We start from the raw sequence: 15,603 nt of genomic DNA, 5'->3' as shown, positions 1-15,603 counted from the left end.
CTGGGCCCATGCACTTCCCTGCCGTTTCTCCAGATGTGACTCCCCATCCGCTTTCTGGCCGCCAGCCTACGTATGATTTCTTCTTGCTTTAAAGAACGAGCATATCAAACAAAGGGGAAAAGGATTTCTATGTTGGGGGCCATCCAACTACCATGATAAATAGTTTCATAATGTTCTCTATGTTAGGTGTTAGCCCTTGGAAATTAATGAATAGGGTTCATGGGGTTTGTAGACATTATATTTGTGCATCCTGATAACTCTTGACATGTCTTACAAACAAAATGACCTCATCAATAGTGCATTCATGCATTAATACCCTTTTACTGGTCTTTAGCAAAGCCCAAGGCTTTGCACGTGCGGCGCGCATGGATGCAGGCGTAGAGTTGCTCTTTAGGAAGGGGCAGTTTTTTTCCATCAAAAATAAAGGGACAGTTTTAGGAATTCCTCATATGCCAAGTTTCTTGGAGTTGGTCATACCCCCAAGCATTGGCATTATAATATTACATAAAGATATCTATATACAAGAGGCAAGTACCTACAGGATACATACTTGTCATTTGCTTATATTGTAGCTAAAACATCACTGACTGGTAACCATCCTTATTATCCTACCTCTTTAAGCCAATGTTTTGTCATCAAAAGGACGCAAGTTAAACTAGCTAGCATTGCTTTTTCTTACTTAACTATGATAGTTTGAGTTAGCAAGGATTGATGAAGACAAGGATATGTGACGATTTTGGTCATTTTAATATGGAATTAACACATAAGGTGAACTCAAAGTTCACTTATTCTTTGCATTCCTTGTCAGTCTTCTTCCTGCTTTGGACAATATGAATGTGATTATAAAATTTTCTAGTTCTTTAGGGTGCCTGTTGGTCGAATCTTGGTTCTTGCTTGCACCCTAAATGGCATATAATGAATTAAATCTTGGTTCAAGATTTAAGCCCATAACTAAGCATTTAACATATTACCAACCATGTTGTTTTTAAACTCAAGTCATTGCATGAAATTTGTTTGAGATTGAGATCAAGTATCCCATCATGTCATGATGCGCTTAGCACTATTTATGCATAAGACTCAAACTTCGGAACTATCTTCCACTAAATTACTTAGCACAAATCAAGTTAATTTAGGTAGATCAGTATTTGTCCAGGTCCACTTTTGTTCATTACCTCAGCTAATATGTTTGTTCTATTATTTTCCTACACATTGGTATGCTAATGTATGTGGTGGTAGGTGATAGAAGGGTTCATATGTAACTTAATGGTACAATTAATTGGAGATATTAATGTTTCAATGGCATATATAGAGTAGGGCCCATGGGGGAAGAGAGAGAGAGAGAGAGCTAGTAACAGCTGGCATGGATGATGACATGGGCCCAGTCTGCCCATCAACTCCATTTCCTTTAGTGCTCATGATCACAATCATACAAAGAAGACTCTCTCATGATTAAATTGACCAGTGAAAATGTTCGTTGGGACCCAAAAAGATTTAACTGGGTGCTTGGAGCACCACCTATTCGCTTAGCTCAGCGGCCTTGGAAGTTTCCTTCCAGACAATCAAAAAAGAGTCGAGAGGGGTTGGAAGACTGTTACAAGTTTAGGCATTGGCAGAAAGTGTTTTACATGATCCGCATTGGATAAACTCGGAATAATTACTTAATTAAGAACAGATATCTATACGATGGCAATTAATTAATATACATTATAACAAGATGTAACCACCTCTGTGGATAAGCATCTAATCCTTCTATATTCCTGGCTGACAGAGGGCATTCGATCCACCGATATAGGTATAAGCTTATTGGTTAGCTAGACCTTGTCATCAATCCAAAAAAAAAAAAAAACAAAAAGAAAGCAAACAAAGAAAAAGAAAAGAAAACTCGAGCACTTAAATGTGATTAGAGCACGAGTGCCTTAGTATATATGTTTAAACATCATCTTAACCAAACCATCCACAAGCTGATTAACTTTTGTTGATATGTCAATTTATCAGAGTAGGAAAAAAGAGCCCTTCATGTTAGAGGGAGTAAGAAAACTGATCCAGGAAACGCCTTTTCATATATTGGCTCATAAGAACCTACCTCATATCCCTCTCAAAAATGTGCTTTAAAAACAACATAGATAAGGCTCCAATACTAATCAATTAAATAATGCCAATAACAAGCAAGTTGCACAGGTGGATATAACCTTGTAACTTTGAATACATCCACCTTTTTTTGTCATACCCTTGTTAATTTTCTGGACTTTGATGGATGAAGTACCTTTCAGATCGGTTGTAGTGCATTCGTCAGATGAAAACAAGGTTTCTTGATAAGAATGTATGGACTAATTTATTTATCGCACACATTTTACACCATCTGATTTGAAGAGTTTACCTCAAAAAAAAAAAAAAAGAAAGAAAATGATGAGAAGAAGAAGAGACAAGAAGAATAAAAATCTTATTGGTAAACTAGGTATGATAAGTACATGATTTGAAGAAACTACTAATGAATTGGAATAATCTATAAGACATGATTCATTCAATTTTGATTGGTTGCGAACAATTTGGCTGTTTTGGTATAGTTCCTAGAACCATTCATTCATTCATTCAACAAAAAAGCTTGTGAACAATTAAATATTTTAAAATTATTCAGAAAAAATTTGTCGACAAAGCATCATTTGGTGCATGGACGGATTGGGTTTTGTTGAGAGGTCTTCTTGGAGGGACCTCTGACTTGACACTGTGACTCATATGGCTTAACTACCATGGTGTCATGATCATCTCCTAGTCATCATTCATTTGATCATAGAGCTCAAGAATATTGAATGCCAGCATGGTGGCCATATGTAAGCTCTAGAAAATCTTCTTATCTTCTCCTCCTTACAGACAATATATAATCTGACAACGACCACAAATATATAAAATTAATATATAGCATAAAGATTCCTGAAAGCTGTCAAATTGTATATTATAATTGTCAACTGAAAATAATTTCTTTCAAAGAAAAAGTATATATTCTTCTACTTCAAGGCAAGAGAAATTAGGTGAAAGAAATTATTGGCTGCATGTAGAATAATTTTTGCAATGATAACAAAAATATGATAAGGACAATGACGAGGATAAGGAAGTCTACTGGAGGAGTGTTTGGTTGGAGGAAGTGGGGGTTTGAAATCAGAATCGAAATGAGTGACTCCCATTCCAACCGTTTGATTGGGAGGAGTTCCATTCCGATTCCGATTTCGATTTCGGAATGGAATGGAAATGACTCAATCTATATAGAACTCAATCCCTACTCTCCTCTATGGATTCAATTTTTCGTTCCAATTCTGATTCCGATTCTGATCACGAATCAAACGCTTCGGAAGATTTGACCATTCCGATTCTGATTCTAAGCCATTCCATTTCTCATTTCCATTTTGATTTCGGTTGCAAACCAAACACGGTTCCTAGTGCAGTTTTGGATCAATATATATACGTGTAGATGCCGAGCGAAGCCATGATTCTATCACAGACCAAAATTGGAATAGCACTGGCTCACATGTTCTGCCCTACATCTTTGAGTGATCAGAGGAAAGGCTAGCAACGAGGGAAGTTAACATATCTGCAATCTTCTGATCCATCTCTTTTGGTGCAAGCCACCACTTCCCTAGAAAAGCCATGGCTAATCCATTACCTAGCAATCTGACCAATGGTAGGAATCTTCTTGGAAGTGTCGCCGCATGGACTATTAGGATATATATGCATGACATGATGCAAGCCGTTGGCACATGAATGATGATTGTAGCTTTCCTGATGGTGATGCTCTAATCAAGGCCGCATATGCTGTTCTCTGGTCATGATTGTTACGACTTTGGATCGATGTCTCATAAAGGTAAGAGCATTGGTGGACTGGGAGGTGTAGTTCACTTTCAATCTCTAGTGCACACAACATATTAAAGAGGGGGAAGGAAAAGAAAATGCTTGAGTGCTATGTTTGTTCTTCTTTTTTTAAGAAATATAAATATATACCAAGTTATTGGTGTGTCATGTGAACGCACAAGGAAGGCAGTGCATTTTTTTTTTTTTTTTTTGCTTGTTAAGTAGGTAGTAAGAAGTGCTAGAAAAAATAATAATGGGACCACATTACTCCCCTCTAATGTTATATGCTTTCTTCTCTTTTCCTGAGGAAGATGTTGGCCATTCCCATGGCAAGTCCACATGCACATGTTTTCTGATTTACACTGTGGGATTGAAGTTTTGGGGTCAGCAGTCTTGTATTGAACACCAAAGCTAGCCTTGTGAGCTGATGTGTCAGACAGTCATTGGCAGCCAAGATGGAGCCCACTATCTACTTCAGGTGGGTCATACTTAAGGTTTTACTGTGCATGTGTCCCACCTAATTCCTGATAATGGCTTGAGGAGGCCACCTGGTCCCAAAACTAAGGCTTGACATGCACCATAGGTCACACCTATTAGAGGGGAAATTTCTATACATGACATGCACCATAGTTACACATCCTTGGACTCTATTTTTTTTTTTTTTTAAATAAACATCTTTGGACCATGTTTTTCGATTTAGATGCAATCATAATACTAACCTGACATTGAAATTATGGGAGGCTCCTCTTCACTCTTTGATACAAAAAAGATATCCAATATGATAGGAAGATTGGTTTTCCTTATAATTTCAGCAATTGATGGCTCAATCTGCTGAAAGTATTTTAGTTTAACTAGTTAATTGTAAGATGTCCATGGGGGAATCATGCAGTGCTTCTTACTCATGTTCACCCTGCAAGGAAAAGAATATTATTATAATATTGTGATTGGATTCCTCACTGATTTGACTTTAATTATTGTGATGCCCTACATCGTACAGAAAAAGAAATCCATGGCGCCTTCTTACCAAACATTTCTTAAAGCGGAGGCTATTCTCTCACCATTTAAAAATGTGGAATAAGAATCAAATCCGTTCTTTCCTCAAGTTAATAAAAATAAGGGCCATCCTCTTGTTGTTTTTTTTTTTTTTTTGCCCCCCTCAATTCTTTTTGGTTTTTGATTAAGAAGAAGTATCATCCCTTTTTTTCCTTTTTTTTTTTGGCATTTTTCTTTTGGTAAAGAAGTATTATTGTTTCAACTTGGAATCTATCATATGCCATTAAACTATTCCTTTACCTTTGTTTTTCCTTCTTTATGATCTTATAGTGGATATAATATTATCCTTTTTCATCCACTAGAGACTTCAAAGTGTGTGCTCATTGTTTCCAAGCCATGCATATTATAATGAAAATTCTATGCATGCTTTTAATATCATTTTGAGAACAGAACAAGTCAAAATCATTTGCAGAAGACCTAATTGACTTATTTGACCTACTTTACTGGATCAAGTCCTAAGCTTTGGCAAGGTAAGTATCTACCTAATGGAGCATCAATTACAGTAGTCACTGTGAAAAACATATAAACCAATAGAACCAAAAGAGCCCATTGATAACCACAATGCACTGCAAGGATCTAAGCAACATATAATCAAAGATCAAGCTAATTACATGGGAGCTACCAATCTCATTGATAATCATAATGCACTGCAATGATCTAAGATATAATTAGAGATCAGGCTAATTACATGGGAGCTACCAATCTCATATGCAGAAATGGAAGGGGAGAAAAAACACAAAGGATGGGTTAAGGTGGCAAGAGTAACACTCTTCTTGGCATTCTCATCCAATGATTGCTTTCAAAACCAGATTAGTATAAGATTTTTTTGTATGTATACACATCTAAACATTTAAATTTATATGAATATCCTTTCAAAATTGATATATGCATATATATCTTCATAAAATATTTATTTTGTACATATATCTTTTTTTCTTTATTTTTTTGCATACGTACCTACATCATCTAACGTGGCTAAAAAACTAATGACTTAAAATTAAAATGACTAAAATGCTCTTATGGATGGATGTACAAAAAGAAAAATTTATAAGAGTACATATGCAAATAACAATTTTGTAAGAGTATTCATGCAAATTTGAATGTTTAAGAGGGTGTACACATAAAAAATTCTAATCTAATGTTTAAGAGGGTATTCATCTAGATGGATTTGGACCTTCTGACTCCATAATGTAATAACATATTACATAATTTAACAATATAATGATGATATTATATGATATATTATATATTAAAATGCTATATTATATTTTGTTTTTAGGCTAGGATGGCTAATTAGAACTTTGGTCATTCAGTAAATACATATAAGAAATCTCCTAGACAAAGGAAAGGGAGGGAAGAAATGAACAGGGAAAAGAATCACAAATATCATTGCAAACCAAAACTAGGCTACAAACAGTAAAAGGAATAATAGAGATTAAAAGCCAGCAAAGTTTCCTCCTATGAAACTTATCAAAATATTCAAAGAGGGAGCCAACTTCATACATTCCACCACCAAGCCTTAATCACATCCTCCAATAATCCTTTCTTGGCTTCAAAAAATGATAGCATTGGCTTTTTTATTTCTAAATATTCCAAAACGGAGAACTTATTGTAATATCCTACTTGTTCTCTTGCTCTCTTCCAACACTACTGTAATATCGAATCTGAAGACTCAAGAAGGGTGAAGAGGCCAAGGAAGCAGGTCTGCCTCGTCTTTCTTGATCCAACAAGGCAAACTCCAATAAAGTACTCAACAGGCAAACTCCGACAGCTACTCGGCATGGAAAACTTTGATAAAGTATCCGATGTGAAAAACTCTGATGAAGTGCTTTGCTCAGTGTGCAAAATTATGATGGTATGCTCGACGTTGCCTGATGGAAGAAGGATTCAGCTGGTCATCCTTTATAGTGCTGATGAGCAAGAGTATAAGTCTGGTGCTAAGGAGATCTCCAACGAAAGAAAGAGAGAGAGAGTCAAGCTGATTGTCCTTGGGAGTAGTAATGAGAGGGAGTATAGGTTCGACACCAAAGAGATCTCCGATGAAGGAAGAGAGGAAGAGTTCAGTCGGTCATCCTTAGGAGTGGTGATGAGAGAGACTAAGTCCGATAGTGAGGAGATCTTCAGCGACAGGAAGAGAGATGCCAATAATGAAGAAAGGAGTCAAACGAAGGTGCTCAGCATTTTTGAAGGCAGCTTCAAAAGCCGTCCAACTATCATCCTTAGCAATAACTTCACAAAACCTCGAAAAAACTTAGAAAAGTCTGGCTAGGTCCTACCAACATGACTCGAGTTCTCTCAAGAATTCTTCATATGGTATGATATATATAATGGATCTGATTTTACATTTCATATAGTATGATTTACCTTATAGTATATCTTTGATAAAAATTTTTAAAATAAAATATAAAAATATTGTAAATTCTCATTATTGTATAATGTGCAAATCCATAACTATATCCATTCTATGCATATATTCAAGCAATCCACCTAATATCATATTTAGATACCTTTCTCATAATATATTATTATACATTCGAGAAACATGGATGGTTGTAATCTGTCTATTTTGTAGACAAAATAATTTTGATCTATCAATTAATAAAAAGATCCTTTTATCCATATAAGTCAATAAATTAAGTATATTCATTAGAACAAAGAAAAAATTAATAAATCAAAAGAGATGTATTTATGTTTAGAATTGTTTGCATGTATATCCTTCCAAACATTAAAATTTATGTGAATATCCTCGTAAAATTGTTATTTACATATATACCCTTATTTTTGGTATATTCTTCTGTAAGAATATTTTAATCATTTTAATTTTAAATCTATTAATATTTTAACGGTGTTAGATGATGTTGGAACATATGCAAAAAATAAGAAAAAAAAAGGTATACGTACAATACAAATATTTTATGAAGGTACACATACAAATATCGATTTTAAAAAATTTCATATAAATTTGCATATTTAGAAGGATATATACGTAAAAAAATCCTTTAATATAATACCTCACAAATAAATCCAAGTCTACATTAATTCATTTGATAGCCCAAATGAGCTTTCAACTTATAAGCTACCAATCTAACCAAATTTATATGTAAATCAGATCAGGTCAAAAAAATAAAAAGGATACATATTAAGAAGAAGGATAAATCCTAGTCCATTATTAACTATATCCAGTTGGAAGAAGACTAAAAAGATTAAGGCCATGTACAATTGTAGGATTAATCAAGTGGTGAAATAAAACACAAAGATACACATCAAAGGATACACATCATTTCACAAAGATATATTAGAAATATGTTAGAAATTTGAATTTTAAAATTTAAACAATTTTATCTAATTTTTTTCAAAAAAAAAATTAAAAAAATTTCAAACTCATGCTATGAGACGTCATACTACCAACCACTACAATGGATGGTTTCTTTTGATTTAAAATAAAATTTTATTTCTTTCATTTTGACAGTATCCAATAACTCCCATCATTTTCAAAATAAATTAATTTATCAAATCAATAATAATTCTAGAATCTTATACATAAGTAAAAATATTTTATGATTTAAATATTTACTTAGTGAGGATAAATTATAGCTACTCAGAATAGCATAATAGACTAGTCTTTAAACTAATGATTCTATCTTGACTAGCTAAATATATCTTCACACATAATATTCTTGTACCGATAAATATTCAATGTTAACCATATGATCTTATCTTTATATTCTTTTTATGAGTGCTTTAAGAGCTAAGCCTTTAGCTTTGAAAAAAGGCCTCACTTCATACCATATAGATAGATTCTATTAGAACTACTCCCATAACTAAAGCATTTCAATAAATTTCTGTTACAATAGCAATAGCTCATCCTTTATACATTATGGATACCAAGCACTTTTACATTGGGATGAAATTAAAATTAGATTGCAATGCTTACAATCGCTCTTATGATGTACTTTGTCATATTAAACTCAAGACTTGATGTTATATTAAGTGTTGAGTAGAGATTTCTGTTGGGAATAGTGTCCCAAAGTCAATCGTCAGCCTGTTGACGGTTGTGCTCCTTTTGTATTAGTACATGAATTATAAATAAATAAAAGTTATTTTGATATTTTTTCATCACAAATGTTTCATCTTCTAATGAACTCCTGTGTTGTGGTGAGGTCCTTAGGACTATTTAGACTCGACAAAGGAGGATTTATCGCTTAGTCCTTAAACATGTTCGCGACCAAATGATACGTTGTTACCAAGGACGACAATGTTTATCGAGCATAGGTCGTTGTGTGCATATGGGTTGGTTGTCCTCATAACCAAAGAGTGTGGAGACACTCCTATGGCATACAGGTGAGATGTAATGGTACATCTGCACTGAACGTGACAACTCCGGAGCTATTTCTGCTGTCAAGATTTGCTCCGATGGGATATGGGTATAAATGTCCCTCCGACCTGAGACCGCCACGGTGACTTGCAAGCAACTCACTACACTTAGACACTGGACTATCTGAATTTCTAATTCAGTGACGGAAGGCTGCTGGGTGTAGTAAGTACTTGACTTGTCGGTGCGTGTGTCAAGATGGGATTGACCACTCCAGTTTAGGAGCTGTGTACAGTCATGTTTCAATTTAGCAAAATCTTGACCAGGGTAGTCTAGTGAGGAGTCACAGGACTAATTGAGTTGAGCACGATTCGGATGATCTCATCAGGGTTGACAGTTTAACCCTGAGTCGTCCTAAACATAGGGGTCAAAAGGGATGAATTATATGGTAACCATATTCACGTAGGTTCTGAATGTTGCGATTGCGATTATTCGACCTATCCGATCGTCGGGTACCATTGCTAGATGGTCACTTCGATTAGTACAGAAATTGGTTCCTGTGTTACCGACTTAGGTTCGAACCTACGGGGTCACATACATTAGAGGTTCCTTTCTGATCTGATGGCTGATTATGAGTCTTATCTATCTGAGACTCTATGATTGAGAATTAAGATTCTCTGATCATGAGTTCCACACATTTTGGGTACCGGGGTCAAAATTTTGAATTTCAAATTTTCAATTTGAAATTTGAATTCTTTGATCAGGGTTTCATATCGATGGTCTCTGATGCCTGATTGCTCATCGAATTTGGACTCAATATTTATGAGAGATTTAATTAGTGATTTGATCGCTAATTAACTCAATTTGATTGAGTAATTATTTTTGGATCAAGTCCAATTGAATTGGATTCAGTTTGGATTGATCCGATTAGGTTAAATGTTGACCTAATCGCTAAGGTGGTTTAGTCCCTGATTTGATCAGGAGTTAGGCTTAGTTAATTTCTGATTTAATTAAGATTTTATTGAGCCTAATTAAGCTTAATTATGTTGGGTTTAATCTATTCTAATTGTGCTTAACCTATTTAGATTAGGTTGGCTCAATTTGAATCAAACCACCTTGTTTTAAATTCCCTGCGACACCCAACTTCCTTGCACCCATTTGAATTCACGAGAAGAAACTTCTCATGAAATTTTTCTCACGCAAAACCCTTCCCCACGCCCTCATTTGTGCGCCATATGGATGGATAAAATAATTAGTTAGCCATTCAAATTCAAAGCATGTTTGAATTTGAATGGATAACTTATCACTTGCCCCTTCATCCTTATCCATTTTGTGCGCCACATTACTTACACGAGAAAAGGTTTCTCGTGAAACATTTTTCATGCACAAAGAGCCACGCCCCTTCTCTTCTCACGCCCAAAAGGATAGGGATAAGTTGGTTTTCGTTTGAATTCAAATTTGATTTGAATTCAAATGTGTAACCACTTGTCTTTATCCTCTCACGCGGATAAGACAAGTTCGACGTTGTTTTAAAAATGGCAGAAAGGTGGGGCGTGCATAAAAAAATTAAGAGAAAGAAAGTGGGGTGTGAGGAAGGCTTGTGTGCAAGGTGAAGGTCCAAAACCTTTCGAGAGAAAAAGAAAGAAAAGAAAAAAAATTGGGCGCAGGGTTTTTGGTGTGTACCCTAGGGTTTCTACCTAGGGTTCGGGAAGTGAGATTGGTGTGCCACGAGTGTCGTGAGTCCACCAAATTTCAGGGAGAGATCCATCAGCCTCTCAAGCAACTGTGCAGATGATCCGAGCATCCAAGAAGTCGGCACACATTGATCGAAGAAGTTCGATCAACATCTGCCATCAAAAGGGTGAAATCACGAACTAGCATTCGTGAGGAGCTGATCAGACGGGAGCTTCGTGTGAACGATCCACAGAGGTCAGACATTTGTGTGACTGCGACGTGACGATCAAAGTCCCCCGACGGTGATCAGATTGCGGTGATCGACTATCCGCAAAAGGTAATGTGTTCTGAACACAGTACTGTAAAAGGTTTACTGATTCAAATTTGAATTTCAAATTTAAATGCATGCTGTTGTATCATATTTAGATCCTAGTGTAGGATTAATTAGTATTAATTAATGAGATTAATTAATAATTCCACTGTAAAATAGTAATTTTGAAAGAGATTTAAAATTACCATTTTGCCCCTGCACTAAATTTTCGCTACAAATAGTATCAGAGCATGGTTCTAGAATATGATATACATATGCATGCATAGATTAAGGTGTAATCTATAAGTTTAAATTTGAAATTCAAAATTTAAAATTCGAAATTCAAAAAAAATTGAAATTTAAAATTTGAAATTTGAAATTTGTTAGAAGTTTCAAATTTAAAATTTGAAATTCAAAATTTGAAATTTGAAATTTGGTTGAAATCTCAAATTTGAAATTTGAAATTCGAAATTTGAAATTTGAAATTCAAAATTCAAAATTTAAAATTCAAAGATTGAAAATTCGAAATTTGAAATTTGATTGAAATCTCAAATTTGAAATTTAAAATTTAAAATTTGAAATTTAAAATTTGAAATTCAAAATTTAAATTTTGAAATTGGTATATTTAGATATACTTGATCCAAGTAGCAAGTAATCTAATTGGGTTGGTTGCCATGGCCGTCCGGTCATAGGAGAAAAGTAGGCTTTAAAGGTCCTCTCTTCCCATTCGATGGGGTCTCCTATGGCAGTAGGGGTGCCGATGCAATTATATCCCATGTCGATGAAGCAGCGAAAGGACTTAATTATAAAATTTATCATGAATATGTTAGATTAGATCTAAAAGAAAATTTATGATTTATTTTGAGTTATTTTCTGTTATGAAGTGAACAATGAGATTGCTGTTTATGAAATGTGCTGATCCGTTTGTAAAATGAGTCAACACATTTGGTGAACAGAAAATAAAATCTTTCAAAATTTAAAATTATTTTTGAAATGCCAAACCCTGACCCATCAGCCCAAGTACTTAATTAAAAGAATTAAGTGTTGTCTAATAGGTCTAGAATTGTGAATTAAGACCTAAGACAATTGCATAAACTTGTGGGTCAATGGGTTAGATGAATTAGGTCCATAATTGGGTTAGACCTAAGGTTAGCTTAAAAAATAGACTAAATGGAGTAATTGGTCAAATCTAATCAAAAGTTGAATTAGATTAAGTCAAGGATACTCTAGACTCAACTTCAATAGTTATAGTTGAATGGGTCCATGTCTTTAACTAGACCAAGATGGACTTAATTCATGGCTACGCGGTGGAGCCCTATTTACTAAGTTGATCAAAATTAAAACTAATGAACCGGTTGGTGTCTAAGGTAAGTTCGGCAGTTTTGACAGTAGTTCTTAAGCGGGAGCTACTCGCATTGATTCGATCATTGACGAGTTAATGGCAAATCTCCACCACTGATCTCACTTACCTGGCCAATCTGGTAAGTTAGATTTTGATTAGATCACTTGGTGATTAGAGCTCACCCATGTCATTAGGTAAATCAGTGTGACTGATTTAGGTGCTCCTAATGCCAGCTTTAATTAAATCTTTTTTAATCTGACTTGGTGAAGTCAGTGGGAGGATTGAAATTGGCTGGATGATTTCTTCTCTACTATTCTTTAATAAAATCCTCAAAATTATTAGGTCCCTAAAATGATTAAGTTATAATGATAACTAAGTCATAGCCTCCCATTAAGTGAGTGATAATGAGTCCATTAGTTCAATGATCATTGGAGGCCCAAAGGCCTGGTGCTTATTGGCTAATGGAATTATTATTCATAATATGATAATTTGATTGAGTCTTTCTGATGGTGGTTAGGTTGGCCGGCCAAAGTCGGGCCTGATCATTTATTGGTCCGATTCACTAAATTAAGTCATGTTAATGGTAGGACCTAACCAGATCTTTTCAGTGGAGGCCAAAGCCTACTGATTAGGTTCTGGGGCAAAATCAATTACTAGAAGTTGTTTAGAGAAACAACTGGTTAAGAACCTACCCATAGATGCACATGGGTTGACCAACCAAAGTTGGCTCGTGTGTAGTCTGTGTGGATTCTAGTACCCATCAAAGAATTAAAGTAATTCCTCGAATTGGAGGATGAGGCTACCAGTTCGTAAAAATATTGAGAAAAACTTTAGACTAAAGTCCAAGTCTTTAGTATTAATTTATGTACTAATAGAGGTCTCGTTTTCCTTTATGCAGCTATGGCCACTACCCTGTCGCTCCGGTCATTATTAGATAATGACAAGCTCATGGGACCCAATTTCGATAGCTGGTATCAAAAATTGAAAATCATCCTTGAGCATGAGCGGATCCTTTATGTAGTAATGGATCCAGCACCTGAGGAGCCAGCTCCGAACGCTAGTAAGGCGATCTGAGACACTTACTTGAAGTGGCTCAATGACTGCACCACCGTTCGATGTATTATGCTGGCAGCAATGAATGACGAGTTCAGCCGAAGGTTTGAGAACGCCCAGCCACAAGAGATGCTTCAAATGTTGAACGACTCCTTTGACACGTCTGACGACGTTGAAAGGCACAAAACTAGTTGTGCCATTTTCAATGCTCGGATGAGGGATGGGGCCTCAGTCACTGATCATGTACTGTACATGATCGAGATGATTGAGCGCCTAAGCAAATTTGGCTTTCCTCTGCACGAGCAGCTCAGTAAGGATGCGATCCTTAATTCCTTACCCAAGTCCTTCCTCCCATTCCTTACTCATTTTCGAATGACAAAGCCTGCAGTAAACTACCACGGATTGTTGGGGTTGCTGCAGAACTTTGAGAAGGATCACCAACTCCATAAGGAGTCGGTGAATGTAGTGGGAGGGTCTTCTTCTCGTCGTCAACCCTTTGGGAAGGGGAAGAAGAACAAGAAGAAGAAAAATAAGAAGGTGCAATCTCATGCTGCGACAGTAGCACAGGGTCAGACCAAGAAGCGCAAGCACGACCAGAGCCAGGCGAAGTGCTTCTTTTGCAAGAAGCAGGGGCATTGGAAGAGGAACTGTCCTCAATACATTGCCTCCCTTGACCCGAACAGGCCAAAGAAGAAGCAAGGTAATTATATGATAACTCCTTGCAACTTTTGATTTGTGATACTACTGCCTGGGTATTAGATACCGGAAGCCCTTATCATATTTATAATTCGATGCAGGGTCTGCAGGTCAGTAGGAGATTTGATGAAGGCGAGAGGTTCCTAAACGTTAGAGATGGAAGCAAAGTTCCAGTTCTAGCTTTAGAAATCATGAGTCTTGTAATCAATTCTCGTAATGTAATTCTGAGTGAATGTCACTATTGTCCAAGTTTTTTATTAAATATTATTTCTGTAGGCCTTTTGGCCATGTACGGTTATGATTTTTTAATAAAAAGAAATATTTGCAATATCATTTTGAATGGTGTTACAATATTTGTTGGACAATTAAATAATAGAATTTACTTACTATCACAGCCTGTTAATGTGGTTCAAAACTTCGGTAAATGCTCTAGAATAGATAATGTGTCAGAAGTCTACCTTTGGCACTGTAGGCTAGGTCATATCAATAAGAACAGGATAAACAGGTTGGCTCAAGAAGGAATTCTTGAAGTTAGTGATTGTGAATCACTTCCAACCTGTGAGTCCTGTCTTCTTGGGAAGATGACCAAGTCACCTTTTACTAGAAAAGGTGAGCGAGCCAGTGAACTTTTAAGTCTGGTACATTCTGATGTATGTGGACCCATGAGCTCAAGTGTAAGAGGTGGATTTTTCTACTTCATAATCTTCACAGACGACCTATCTAGGTATGGGTATGTCTATTTAATGAAGCATAAGTCGGAATCATTTAAAATGTTCAAACTATTCCGAAATGAGGTAGAAAAACAAATTGGGAAGTGTATTAAAACTCTTCGATCTGATCGAGGAGGTGAATACCTTTCCAATAAGTTTCTGACGTATCTAGGAGAGAATGGGATTCTCTCTTAGTGGACTCCTCCTGGAACACCACAGCATAATGGTGTGTCTGAAAGGAGGAATCGGACCCTGTTAGACATGGTTCGATCCATGATGGGGTTTGCTGGTCTACCGATCTCCCTCTGGGGATATGCGCTCGAATCGGCTTGTTACCTTCTAAATAGAGTTTCGAGTAAGTCTGTAGCCAAAACGCCATATGAGATATGGATAGGACGTAAGCCAGTACTCTCGCACCTTAGGGTTTGAGGTATCCGGCTTATATTAAACGTTTAATTACAGACAAGCTTGGACCTAGGTCTGACAAGTGTAATTTTATTGGGTACCCAAAAGAGACCAAAGGGTATTATTTCTACCTTGCTGATGAGCAAAAGGTGTTTGTCAGCCTTAAGGCAATTTTTTTAGAAAAAGAGTTTCTTAGTGAAAAAACTGT

Source organism: Elaeis guineensis, chromosome 3 (genome assembly GCF_000442705.2).
Source record: "Elaeis guineensis isolate ETL-2024a chromosome 3, EG11, whole genome shotgun sequence".
NCBI classification, from domain to species: Eukaryota; Viridiplantae; Streptophyta; class Magnoliopsida; order Arecales; family Arecaceae; genus Elaeis; species Elaeis guineensis.
This window is presented reverse-complemented; position numbering follows the sequence as displayed.